At 43.3% G+C, this 14,019-nt stretch overlaps 1 long non-coding RNA gene across 3 annotated transcripts in view; it reads right to left on the reverse strand.

Moving 5' to 3' along the window:
- Positions 1–14,019, reverse strand: part of LOC137562543 (uncharacterized) — a 219,666-nt gene that overhangs the window by 87,925 nt on the left and 117,722 nt on the right. For all 3 annotated transcript variants that reach the window (XR_011030137.1, XR_011030138.1, XR_011030136.1), the window contains one exon: positions 3,464–3,556. This is a non-coding gene — a long non-coding RNA (uncharacterized lncRNA). The remainder of the gene's footprint in view (positions 1–3,463; positions 3,557–14,019) is intronic.

A 14,019-nucleotide genomic window follows, 5' to 3' on the forward strand; every position in this document is an offset into this window, starting at 1 on the left:
ACCACACGCCGAGTTATTCGGCTCCGACTGTGTGCGCGCTGGGACATGTTGAAATATGGCACCTCGGCTGGGGGCACGGGAGAGAGAAGAACGAGAAAGGGGGGAGCAGAGAAAAACCGAGTGTAATTAAGCTAGGCCCGGTCGTCATGGAGACAGATTGCGACTACTCTCTCCCTTAGCGTCCCCTCCCTCCCTCTTTTTTTTCCCTTCTCTCGTGTCTACCTCTCTCTCTATCTCGCTCTCTTCGCTACGGCATAAGAGTGTCGGTCGCCAGGGAGACAGGGGGTGAAAATGAATGATAAAAAAAACCAGGGGTAGATGTCTTTTTTTTTTTTTTTTTACGGCTCAACATTAGAAAGATATTTGAAGATGTCAGCTGAACAAGTAAAAACGCTTGATAAAAGATGGGCTGAGGCGGGCGGGGGGGCTCATTTTTAGACTTGACGACGGTCTCCTACCCCACCGGTTTCCCCGAATGTAATCACAGCCTGTGAAAGCGTCGCCGGATCCGTCTCCCACGCCAACCTGAGCCGCCCGGGCCATTGTTAAAATATATTAAAGAAAATGTAACATTTGCTCAATAAAGCTTCCTTTGTTTGCGCTCTCATGAGCAGTTTTGATAGGAAGTGACAGGTCTGCCTCGGTGTGGTGGCCGCGGCGGCGCGATTCTTGCTGTGGAAGAGGTGGGGGGGGGGGGGGGGGGGGTGATGAGAGGGACTGGTTTAAAACCTATTCATTAAATCCACTTTTGGAAGGGGAATAATCTATTTGATGTAGCCTTTGCCCTCGCGGATGGGGCCTAATCTCTCGTGCTAGTTAGAAAGCGCCATTTTCTCCTTTTTTTTGTAACACGGCAGGTTTTTTTTTAAGCCGTTTTTGAACTAAGGGTTCCATTTTTTTTAGAGACTGCAAGTCTAGAGATGATTGGATGAGGATCAAGCTGTTCGAGGCTATTGCAGAGGGCAGTAATGGGGTTTCTGATCATAACCGAGGCGTCCGAAGGCAGAACTTAAGGGCCGCCATCTTCACAGATTGTTACTACGCTCTAAATAACAACCAGGCAGGAGTGAGCTAAGGTGCTTCACCATGGAAAATGCCTCTGTCCACCCAAAGTGCTGGATCCGGACAACCCTGGCTTCCAACATCCCTCCACAGCTGACTGTCCTTCACTTCAGGAGCAGAAGTACCATAATTACTTGCTTGATGAGCTGATAAATCACATTTCTCAGCCCATCATCAACACTAGCATAGATAGGGTCCTCGAGTCCAACAACCTTGGCCTAGGCTCTAAGGCAGGATCATCCACCAGGCATCCTAGGTAGTTGCTTGGGGCCCTCCTACCACCTTCTCTGACCCCACTCCACTTCAGCTTACTGGAAAAAAACACTCAAGGGGGCCCCAAATATACTGCCTTAACTAGGGCCTTAATCCATCTCTGCTCCACAATGACCAGAAATGGCCATTTCTGCAGGGGGTGGCTTTGAACATTTTTTGCAGACTGAGCAGTAGTACTAGTCCAGGTAACGGTTCTTCAGTTATAGGGTTTACTTGGAGGGGGCAGGAATATGGGTGCTTAATGATCCGTTATGTGGACTAGAACATGCCATCTGTTATGAGGAATAGAACATGCTGCTTTGTTGTTAAAGAGTACCTCCGGTAAAAATGACAGGATCTGTCCTAATGATGACGGATTGGGGGAAGTCTCAGGTTTAAAGGATACCCGAAAGTGACATGTGACATGAGATAGACATGTGTATGTACAGTGCCAAGCACACAAATAACTATGCTGTGTTCCTTTTTTTCTTTCTCTGCCTGAAAGAGTTAAATATCAGGTATGTAAGTGGCTGACTCAGTCCTGACAGGAAGTGACTACAGTGTGACCCTCACTGGTAAGAATTTCCCCTTTTTACCTCTTTCTTGCTCTCAGAAGCCATTTTCTGCTATGAAAGTGTTTTATAGTTGGAGTTTCTTATCAGTGAGGGTCACACTGTAGTCGCTTCCTGTCTGAGTCAGCCACTTAAATACCTGATATTTAACTCTTTTAGGTTCTGACATCACACTGTGGGAGCCTTGTTGCATTGTGGGAAATTACAGCTGTTTCCAACTGCCAAAAAAGCAGCATCTCCTTCCACTGACATCACCTGGCAGCAGTAAAAATGTTACCATGTGATAAATGTCAGAATGTAAATCAGGGAGAGGAAAGATTTTACAGTGGGCAAACACTGACTAAATCATTTATACATAATTATTGTAAAAATGAAGCACTTTTTTATTACATTATTTGCGCTGGAGTTCCACTTTAAATACCTACCAGATCCAGCATCTGGTCAGAGGAGACGCTCCGCCCCCCTCCTCGGGAACTCACTCACAGCCACGTTTTCGGAGACTGCCAAAGCTCTTTGGAAACCTCCGCCTGTATTTAACCCTAACACCCCCCAATCCTCCATCATCAAGAGAAAATCTGTCGTTTTTAATATTTTACTCTTTATCTGTTCTGGACAGACGTAGTTGGAATCTACGTCCTGCTGGTGGCTGTGCGTCTCTGAAAGGACATAGATTCTGACTATTCAACGCCGCGATCTCACGCCGTCCTCCCTGTTCACGACACTGTTTAGTTGCTCCACCCACTCGCTCTGCTGTCTCAGTGACAGCAGAGCTTCTGCAGCCCGGTCAGCAGCCAGTTTCATTGTCTCCTGACCCCGTGATCACTGTGAGCCAATCACAGTAATTACAGGACACACAATAAGGAAAGGACGGCTTTGGTCCTTAAGGGGCCAGAGCCATCGGGTCCTGAAAGGGTTAATACAATAAAAGTAAATAAAATCTTTGTATGTACAAATGGGTTTCATTTTCTTTTCAGCCTTCCTGTTTAGACTTCCTGCTGTGGGTATTGGATCCACCAGCACAGTGAGGGGCGAGCTGAGGGTGCGGGTCTGAAAAATCAGCAATCAGTGCTGTACAGTACGTTATGAAGATATTAGTCCACCTGCAGCTCACAGTCCTCAAGAGTGAGCCTTTCACGCCTTCCCATCACATCTGGGGCCAGATTTATTATAAGGCACTGTAGGCACGTGCCTACAGCAGGCACCTGATAATGGAGAGGCGGCTCACTCCCAAATCTAGTGCCTCCTTCCCTATGCAACTTAGTATTTGGTAGCCAGAGGTAACCTCAGTATTAAGGGGCACCTGTAGCTACCTATGACAGGCAAGGGAAGTAATGGAGAAGTGACAGCTGGGCCAGCCAACACACTCGCAGTGCAGTTTGGCTGGGGTTTGTAGGGTCATGGAGGATGAAGTCTGGGGTGCCAGGACATCTGTGCCTATAGGCTCCTGTGATGTAAATCTGGGCCTGCTGAGGTGAACTCTACATTTACACACTCTTATACATTCTAAATATAAGTACAACTCCCCCCCCCCCCCCCAATAAATAAAAATAAGGAAACCTAAAATAATAAAGACTTACCCCGGAGGAGGAGATCAGTTAGAACATCCTCTAGGCGGAGGAGTCCAGCAATATTTGCAGCGTTTGTAACGCCAGACGCAGAAACACTTTCATCTGTGGAAAGGATGTACTGATGCTTACTTTGGGGTCAGAATAATGAACCCATATTCTGCACCTATGTGTGTCTGGTATCCCGGAGATCGTGAGAAGCGGGAGGAGAGGTTTAAACTCCTATCCAGGCAATCTAAGAGATCATTGACAGCATTTTATAGCAAGAAACTGAAGCAAATTGCTTTTTTTATCCCCTAATTTTGGCCTGACATTTCATGAATAATAGGAGACAACTTAAAGAGGCCCTGTAGTGACACATAGTAGAATGCAGATAATTATTCAGGATAGCCACTTTTACAGTAATTTTCCTGGTTTCATCATCAATGACTCTTCCTATATATCTAGCTGTATAATGGTGTGAAACCCCGCCCCCTCCCAGTGATCTTTAGGTTTAGCCTGGATGAGGTTAATCCCCACCCCCCCCCCCCCCCCAGCATACAGGGAGACCAGACATATTTTCTACTGGCTTTAGAACTCTCAGTAAATAAACATTCCGCAGAGATTACCTTACAGGACTAAAGATGTCACCACCAGTGATACATTTCAGTATGTAAATCAGGGAGAAGAAAGATTTTACAATGGGAAAACACTGACTGAATAATCTATAAATATAAGCAATTTTATTTAGGTTATACTACAGGTCCTATTTAAGCCTCCATTTTTAGATAACCAAAATAAACTTTCCTCCCAGTAATAGTTAGATACAGAGTGTACAAAATGGTCAGGTCATGCAGTGCCTTATCCAGCCAGTATATGTAGTGATCCCTGTACAGACACACACTGGGCTCTCATATTAGTAGCTAGTGTTACCCATAGCCTAGGAGAGGAGGCGGAGCAGCAGCAAGGGGATACTACAGAAACTGGCTATAAGAACCACATATGGACTCCTGAGGCAAGGTGGTGGTTTTGCTCCTCCCTGCTTGGTGATTGGCTTGGTTGTTAAGGGGAGGAGTAGACCGGGGCTCAGGAGAGTTGACGGCCAGGTTCTAGACGCCCGCCTAGGTTGCCTGAGGGATGATCTAAGTCTGAACACAGATTGCTAATATTCAAATAGGATCAACAGGAAAATGAAGAGAGCTGGCCGTACGGACTCATTGTTCCCTCATCCAATCATAGAAAGTGACTATAAATTTAATATCCGCATGAAGGTGGCCATACATGATCCAATTTTATGGTAATTCGTTAAAAACGATCGGCTGTCCCAAAAAATGTTACTTCTTTTTCATTCGAGCAAAAAATCCGATCAGATTTCCTGTTTTTTCGATTGGGAATGGTAGAATTTTCTGATCAATGTTTATGAAAATTGAATGGTGTACGGTAGATTGTCAGTTTATTAATGTACAGACCCAAGCAATTTTTCCAGAGTTTTTCATAATTGGGAAATAATTGAACACGTGTGTGATGTACTGGTCAGATTATTTCAATGGTACAATCAATCAGAAAAATTGATTGTAATTGTTGAATTGAAAAGAAATGGAAAACAATTGTATCGTGTGTGGCCACTTTGAGACGTAAGATAACAATCCACAACAGAGATAAGAAAATACATTTTTCGAGTAAGCTAATAAAGGAAGATTATCTAGCTCAGGCATGGGCAAACTTGGCCCTCCAGCTGTTATGGAACTACATGTCCCATAATTAATTAGCCTTTATGAACCATGACTGTGGCTGTCAGACTCCTGCAATGCATTGTGGGACTTGTAGTTCCTCAACAGCTGGAGAGCCAAGTTTGCCCATGCCTGATCTAGAACCATGACTGTCCCACAACAAACTGCAATTATCTGCGACGTGCTGTGTAAATTGTACAATTCCGGCTACATATAATCGTCGTCACAACGAGATACGTGAGATCAGTTGCCAAAGAACAGGAGCTATTTGTAATTATAACATTTTTTTTTTCTCCTTTTGCCCCTCTTTAGAGTTGTTATAAGTTCAGACTGGTTCCCTTTAAACAGCTGCTCATTTTCCTAGTTCTCTCTCCAGCCAGGAGTTCAACAAAACAATACCGAAACAGCTGCTTGTGAAGGACTTGGGAAAGACAGATCTTGAAATACATTGCCATTCGAAAAACGTTCTATTTAAATTTAATGCCACTCCATATAATTACAAAAAATATCACTCCCTCCACTCCTCCCCCCACACTGACAATGAACCGCCCCATTTCTTCTTGCAGTGCCTTATGAGAAGGGGCGTGGCCAAGAGAGCCATGTTCCCTCCCCTTCTGAACAGCTATTGTAGCTCCTACAGGAGGAGGATTGACCAGGACCTTCTGGTGGGACAGCCTGGCAGTGCCCATGTGACCGTAAAGAACCGAACTTGTTCCCTGTCAGCAGGTATAGCCCCTGTACTGTGTGGGGGATAGGGTGGAGGCTTGTGCTTTTTTTATATGGATCAGCCACTTAGGCTTCAAGTACCATAGTATTATCTTTAAAAAGAACCTACAGTATTTATGATTCTTGGAGGGGGGAGGTGGTGAAAACAGCTTTTGAATGTCAGTTTAAAACCTGCTCTATGACTCAAGAGGTCTATAATAGCAGAAATGCCTTTTTCAGCAACATCCCAAGGCCTATTATAAGCAAGGGAAAAATGGGAATTGAAAGAGGAATTGCAATAACTGATATAACAGTGGGATACTTTCACTTGGACGCAGATACAGCAGAATAAAAGCTGTCCTCATCTGAAATACAGTTTTTGAGAACTGAACCCATTCATATTTTCTTTTCTAAAGCAACCTCTAAAAAATGGAATTATTATTATTACCGGTAGTTATTTTGTTTGTCTGCTTTTGTTTTCTTTGCAGTATTAATACTGTTTGTTTGTTTTTGTGTTTTTGAGGCATTGCAAATAACAGAACACCTGCAGTTTTACGCTACGTTGTAAACCGAGGAACAAACATTGTAAGCCTTAGTTTTGTTATAGCACCTAGTGGCAATCTGCATCAGGTTTTAAAATCCCCCCCCACCCCCTTTTTTTTCTGCTGGTGAAAAAAAATCGCCTCTCTCCCTGGCGGTGGCGGCGTGACCCTTAGGGCTTTCCCTGACAGGCCAGTTTGGCGCACCTACGTGCAGTACCTCCTCAACGGGAATATATCACGGTTGCTTTATTTGGCGTTTTTTATTTTAAGCCAGATTTCTTGATATCATTTCCTGCTCACAAGGATTCATTATAAAAATAGAATATGCAACAAAAAAAAAAGCAGCAAATTGTGCGCTGTCAGTTGAGGGGTGTAGCGGGAGCGCGTACATTAAACTCATTAATCTGAAAATGCCCCGTGGAGCGTACTTTGCTGCCTTGTGCGAGCTACTCGATTTTCAGTGAAGAGACTGAAGTATGTATTCATTTTTTTATTTTATTTTTTATTATTTTTATTCTTTTTTTTTTTTTAAGCAAATTATTATTTCTTTGTTTTTGTATTTCTGTGTTGTGTTTTTTTCGTATTATCATTCAGGCAGTATTTTTGTTTATATTCAAAAAAGAAAAAAAGGTATACTAGGGTTTTTGAATCATCTCTTGATCCTCCATTTAATGTTGTTCTGTTTTATTTATTTTATTTTTTTCTTTTGCAGTATGTGCTGGGAAAAAAAAAACAAGACACGTCATTTTACTGTACATAATACAGGCCTAACATCCGTCACACAAGGACAATAATTACAGGCCTGTTGTCTTTTACAGGTTGCAGTTATTTCTGAATAATAATAATAAAAAAAAAAAACTTCAGATGTTTTCTCTCCGTAAACAGTAATTGTTTATAGAACAGTGATATGTGGTCTGTAATGGTTATATTTTGTGCAAATAATCAGGCCCAAGCCGAACTTGGCCTTTGTTTCTCCTCCTCTTACATTTTGTACTCTCAGGCTTTGACATGGGCCTAGTTATGTTATACAAGGACCCTTTTGCCTTACTACCCCTTGAAAGCCAACATCGTAACGCCATTGAAATCACACGCATTAGCTCAGGTCTTTCAGCCAGGGGGAAAACCGCCTTGGTCGGGCGGTGTTTCCGCCTCTGCCAAACAGATGTCAACCACGTTCTAATTTTTCTCTCAAAATGGCCGCCCTCACGTCAAGCCTCACTCAGCCCATTTCTTTTCTAGCCCACGATATCGACCTCGAGGTCCGTCATGTGTTCATTCAGAAAAATCGTTCAGAGACTCCATGAGACCCGGTTAAATATTGTAAGCATTTGAAGACAGTGTTCTTGTTGCCTTGACATCCGTGAAAAAAAAAAAAAAAATGACCCCATCCCCTTTCGGAAAAAAGAGAGAAAAAAATTGTAAATATTTTACACTTTTTTTGTAGAAAGTTTTTTTGTTAAACAAAAATAGCTTTTTTGTATTATTTTAATTTAGGATGGGTATCCTTTTTAAAAAAGCAAATGTTGTCATTTAGAGATAATTTATGAACTAATTAGACTCTTGTTAGCGCCTTGGAATTGTAATTAGCGCTCCCTTTCCTGGGGGTACTTTTTTTTGCTTCTTTGTGGAAAGATGAATTAAAAGTTTTTTAAAAAGCACACGTGTGGACTCTTATTACATGGGGAAAATATTAGGGGCTGGCTCAGATGCACTGTTGCCAGGCAGTGGAGGTTGTCCGGCTAGCTGGGGAAAGTATAGGCGGATGGAGGTCGCTGTGATACTGCACTGCTCAAGCAGTTCAGCAGCTTGTAAGTGAATGGCAACCATCCACAAGATTCCGCCTGAGCCGGTTTTAAATTGTGCGGCTGATCACTTCCCGACAAATGCCAATTCCATTGGCCAGCGCTCTTGGTCGAGCAAATTGCAACTTCAAGAAGAAGAAATTTGGTGGCATTTTCTACAGAAATAGGAGTGACCAGTGCTCCCAAGCAGTGTACTGTTGCCATGCTTACCCAAAAATTAAGACTGACCTCCCTGGTAATTTTTTTTAAATTCATAGGGCCTGATTTCCAAAGCGGTGCTAACTGTTAGCATTTGTAGTTGGATGTGGGTGTCAAAAACACCCTCTAGTGAAAATATACAGGAGACAAAAGTGGGAGCCCAATGGTGTAGTATGTCAAAAACAATGGAACGTAATAAAAGTAAGACACTACTCACAAAGGTGGGTTGCAGGGGGGCAACCGACCACAGGAAGCAGGTGGAGACAACAAACCCGACTCCACTCGGGGTGGTCCCTAGGGACCTGGATGCGGTCGCTCTCCTTGGTAAAAGAAAGGGGACAGATATCTGCCGTGGTCAAAGCCACGTGTGGTCTGTACCCACCCCTCAGACGGGTGAGGTAAGGGGGTATGATTGCACAATAAGGGTATAAGAGGCGCCCTGGTGTAATAAAAGCATCTAAAAGCAGTTTAAAAACAGAAAATAAATTTGAGGTAAATGACAGATTCAGGCTCCCTTTGCTGAATCTGTCATTTAGTTTGGCACTGTTATTGGCCTGAGGAGGCGGGCTCTGACCCACGAAACGCGTTGCCTGTGCTACTAATAAAAACCTTTGTGCAAAGATTTTTCCGTCACTGAGGTAAGCTACCTCAAATTTATTTTCTGTTTTTAAACTGCTTTTAGATGCTTTTATTACACCAGGGCGCCTCTTATACTCTTATTGTGCTAACTGTTAGCACGCTAGTGAAAAGGCCATTATCACGCCTCAACTGAATTTAGGTGTGATAAAATAAACTCGCGTGCAAAGTTTTGCACATAAACTTTTACGCGCATAAATTTTACACGTGCAACGCCATTAAACCCTATGCGACGTTTTGCGCGCACCGGACCTTGTGCGCGCAAAACTTTTCATGCGAGCTTCCCTCAAAGCGGTGCTAACCTACTTAGTACAATGCTTATCACTCCCAAAAGTCTTTAGGTGTGCTAACTAGGTTAGCCCTGCTTTGTGAATCAAGCCCATAGACTGCAATATAAAAAAGAATGTAATATTATTAAGTAATAGGAACTCGAGGGATATGGAAGCTGCCTTATTTATTTCCTTTTTTTTTTTTTTTCATTTAAAGGGACACTTAAGTCAAACAAAAAAAATGAGTTTTACTCACCTAGGGCTTCCAATAGCCCCCTGCAGCTGTCCGGTGCCCTCGCCGTCTCCCTCCGATCCTCCTGGCCCCACCGGCAGCCACTTCCTGTTTCGGTGACAGGAGCTGACAGGCTGGGGACGCGAGTGATTCTGCGCGTTCCCAGACACATTAGCACCCTCTATGCTGCTATATGGTATATGATATATGCTATAGCAGCATAGATGGCGCTATTGTGGCCAGGAACGCGAAGAATCACTCACGTCCCCAGCCTGTCAGCTCCTGTCACCGAAACAGGAAGTGGCTGCCAGTGGGGCCAGGAGGATCGGAGGGAGACGGCGAGGGCACCGGACAGCTGCAGGGGGCTATTGGAAGCCCTAGGTGAGTAAAACTCATTTTTTTTTTAACTTAAGTGTCCCTTTAAGGACAACCAGGTGACATGTGACATGAGATAGACATGTATGTACAGTGCCAAGCACACAAATAACTAGCCTGTTTTCCTTTTTTCTTTCTCTGCTTGAAAGAGTTAAACATCAGGGGCTTGATTCACAAAGCGGTGCTAACTGTTAGCACACCTGTGAAAACCCCCTTAGCACGTCTAAACGAGCTTTTTGCGCGTAAAACTTTATGCACTGCACAGAGTGCAGGGCACTCTGCGCGAAGTGCCCATTGAAGCCTATGGGACTTAGCGCGCGCATAGGACTTGATTGAGAAATCTGGTGCTAAGCTACTTAGCACCCTGGTTAGCACGTCTAAAGACTTTAGACGTGCTAAGTAGGTTAGCACCGCTTTGTGAATCAAGCCCCAGGTATGCAAGTGACAGTTTCTGTCCGGGTCGGACTGGGTCAGACTATACTATAGCAAAACCCTCACTGATAAGTAATTACAGCCATAAAACACTTTCCTGTCAGTAAATGGCTTCGTGGAGCAGGAAAGAGATAAAAAAGGTCAATAATTCATAGACAATGAAACAGTAAAAACTAGATTAGATTTAAATAAAATAAAACTATGGGACATCTAAAAAAACAACTCATTTTTAGGAAGGAGGACTGATACATACAGTATTTTTTTTCTCATCAGTTTATTTTCACCTCGGATGTCCTTTAAACAATACCAGTTGCCTGGCAGCCATGCTGATCCTCTGCCTCTAATACTTTTAGCCATAGCCCCTGAACAAGCATACAGCAGATCAGGTGCTCTGACTCAGACACTACTTATGCCAGAAGATCAGCAGGGCTGCCCGGCAACTGGTATTGTTTACAAGGTAATAAATCTATCAGCCTTCACATCCCTCTCTCACATCGGGTTCCCCACTATTATGAAAAATTGGAATATGTAAAATACATAAATATAAAATGTACATTTCACCCTAAGTACAACGCACTATAAATTATTTTTTGTTGTTGCTGTCACTTACAGTAGGTATTCAGATCTGACAGATTTTGGACTAGTTCATCTCACACTCCAGAGTCTCTTTAAAAGGAATCCAAAGTAAGGGCTGCTGGTGCACACCTAGAGCGCTTCTGAGTGCTTTGAAAAGCACTAGTTCTTTGAAAAGTGCTTAGCTAATCTATTTGTATGGGATGGATCACACCTGAGCGATGTCATTTTCCTTGCAAGTGCGGGTCCTGCAGCATCTCTGCACTTTTCTGAGTATAGGAAAGTGAAAAAAAAAAGTTTTTTTCTAAAGCTGTACACTTCCAGTTCTACTGTACAAAAAAAAAATTGCTACACCAAAACGCTCCAAAACTACCTAGATAATCACTAGGCACATGCCTAGAATCGCTTCTAGAAAAATCACTTCTAAAAACGCTGAGCGTTTGCGATTACGCTAGAGCTTTTAGGTGTGCAAAGGCCCTCAGAGGTATACGGAGGCTGCCATGTTTATTTCCTTTTAAATAATACCAGTTGTCTGGCTATCCTGCTTTAAAAGGAAATACAGGTGAAACTAGAAAAAATAGAATATCGTGCAAATGTCCATTTTTTTCAGTAATACAACTTAAAAGGTGAAACTAATATATGAAATAGGAACCCTTTGCAGGTGTTTGGGATGAATTAGCTGATTAGAGTGACACGTTGAGCCGCGAATATTAAACATTTTCACAATATTCTAATGGTCTGAGATTTTGACTTTGGGGTTCTCATAAGCTGTAAGCCCTAATCATCACAATTATAACAAATAAAGGCCTGAAATACCTCACTTTACATGTAATGAGTCTATTCCATATATTAGTTTCACCTTTTAAGTTGAATTACTGAAATAAATGGACTTTGCACGATAGTCTAATTTTTTGAGCATCACTTGTAAATATGGCAGCCTCCATATGTCCCTTTAAAGAGAACCTGAGGTGAGAATGATACGGAGGCTGCCATATTTACTTCCTTTTAAACAATACTAGTTGCCTTGCAGCCCTGCTGACCCTGTGTCCCTAATACTTCAAGCCATAGCCCCTGAACAAGCATGCAGCAGATCAGGTACTCTGACTCAGCTGACTCAGGTTTTTCTGGATTAGCCATATGCTTGTTCCAGGGTTTTGACTCAACAACAACAACAAATAACATTTGTAGAGCGCTTTTCTCCCATAGGACTCAAAGCGCATAAGCATGGCTCCGACCATCGTGGTACAGAGGAAGAATTTTATAAATCTGGAAATGCCAGGCTAAACAGGTGGCTTTTCAGTCTGGATTTGAATAGCTCCAGGGATGGTGCTGTCTTTACTGGGTGTGGCAGGGAGTTCCAAAGAGTAGGGGCAGCATGACAGAAGGCTCTATCTCCAGATTTTTTGAGGTGCACTCTGGGAGTGACCAAGTTTATAGAACTTGCTGATCTGAGGTTGTGAGAGGTGTGGTGCAGCTTCAGTAAGTCCTTCATGTATCCAGGGCCCAGATTGTGCAGGGATTTGAATGTCAGCAGACCAATCTTGAAGAGTATTCTCCATTCTACTGGTAGCCAGTGCAGTGAGCGAAGGATCGGTGTAATGTGACAGTGGCGAGGCTGGTTTGTTAGCAATCTGGCAGCAGCATTCTGCACTAATTGCAGGCAACGCAGGTCCTTTTTGGGGAGGCCAGCATAAAGGGCATTGCAGTAGTCCAGCCGTGATGTGATGAAGGCGTGGACTGGGGTTGGAAGATCCTCTGGGGGAATCAGATGTTTAATCTTTGCAATGTTCTTCAGATGAAAATAGGAAGATTTAACTACAGATTAAATTTGGTTTCTGAAACTTAAATCCCCATCGATTAGTACGCCAAGGCTGCGCACAAGGTTGGAGCTGTTTATGTCTGAATTCCCAATCCTGATTGGTGTTGCTTTAGGATAGAGCTGTTTTGATGGCGAGCACTGGCTTTGGACAAAGAGGACCTCAGTTTTGTCAGCATTCAGTTTCAACCAGTTATCATTCATCCATGCCTGTAGCTCAGCTAAGCAAGAGTTTATTTTTGGGGTAGGGTCTGTTCCACCAGGTTTGAAGGACAGGTATAGCTGTGTGTCATCGGCGTAGCAGTGGTACGTCAGGCCATGTTGTTGGATAAGTGTATCGAGTGGCAACATGTAGATTGCAAACAGCAGAGGGGATAGGATTGATCCTTGTGGCACTCCGAATTGTAGAGGTGCAGGTTTGGACATTATAGGATCTAGGGATACTCTCTGTGTTCTGTCAGTCAGGAATGATCTGAACCACTGGAGGACTGATCCACTGATGCCACAGTACTCCTGCAGTCTGTTAAGCAGCATTTCATGGTCAACTGTATCAAAAGCCGCTGAGAGATCCAGCAGGATTAGGATGGAGCATTCCCCTCTGCCCCTTGCCATGAGCAGATCGGTGCAGACTTGGATGAGGGCTGTTTCACAGCTGTGGTGGACTCAAACACTGCTTATGCCAGAGGATAAACAGGGTTGCCAGGCAACTGGCATTGTTTACAAGGAAATAAATATGGCAGCCTCCATATCCCTCACACCCCCTTTAAGATACAAACATGCACCACTATGGCAGGTACACACAAGGGGATCTGATATTCTGCAGTCAATCTTTCGAGTAATTACTCATTGCAATCGATTTCCTGATCAGTGATCAATCAGAGGTGCAGAAACCCCATGGACACGTGTATTATGATGGTCTTTCCAATCGATCCTTTTTTCCCACAGGCGCATTGATTGGTTGGTAATACATCTGCATCATGTAAGGAACAGATCCATATTTACCAACAAGCAATTGTTTATTGGTGATTTCTGATCAGTCAGAAAGCGAAGTTACTTCAAATCTCTAGAAAATCTGATCATTTTGATGGTGCGAGACAACCCTTGTGTTCCAGCGACTACTTTCCTGGTTTCAGCATCAACACTTCCTATTTCTATATATTGTTGTATATTGGTAAGTAGCTCCGCCCTCCCAGTGATGCTTAGGGCCCTTTTACACTTAATCTGTTGGTACACGTTAGTGCGCATTTTTTCCATAGCAGTGCATTGTGAAAAAGATTTC

Source organism: Hyperolius riggenbachi, chromosome 3, assembly GCF_040937935.1.
Source record: "Hyperolius riggenbachi isolate aHypRig1 chromosome 3, aHypRig1.pri, whole genome shotgun sequence".
NCBI classification, from domain to species: domain Eukaryota; kingdom Metazoa; phylum Chordata; class Amphibia; order Anura; family Hyperoliidae; genus Hyperolius; species Hyperolius riggenbachi.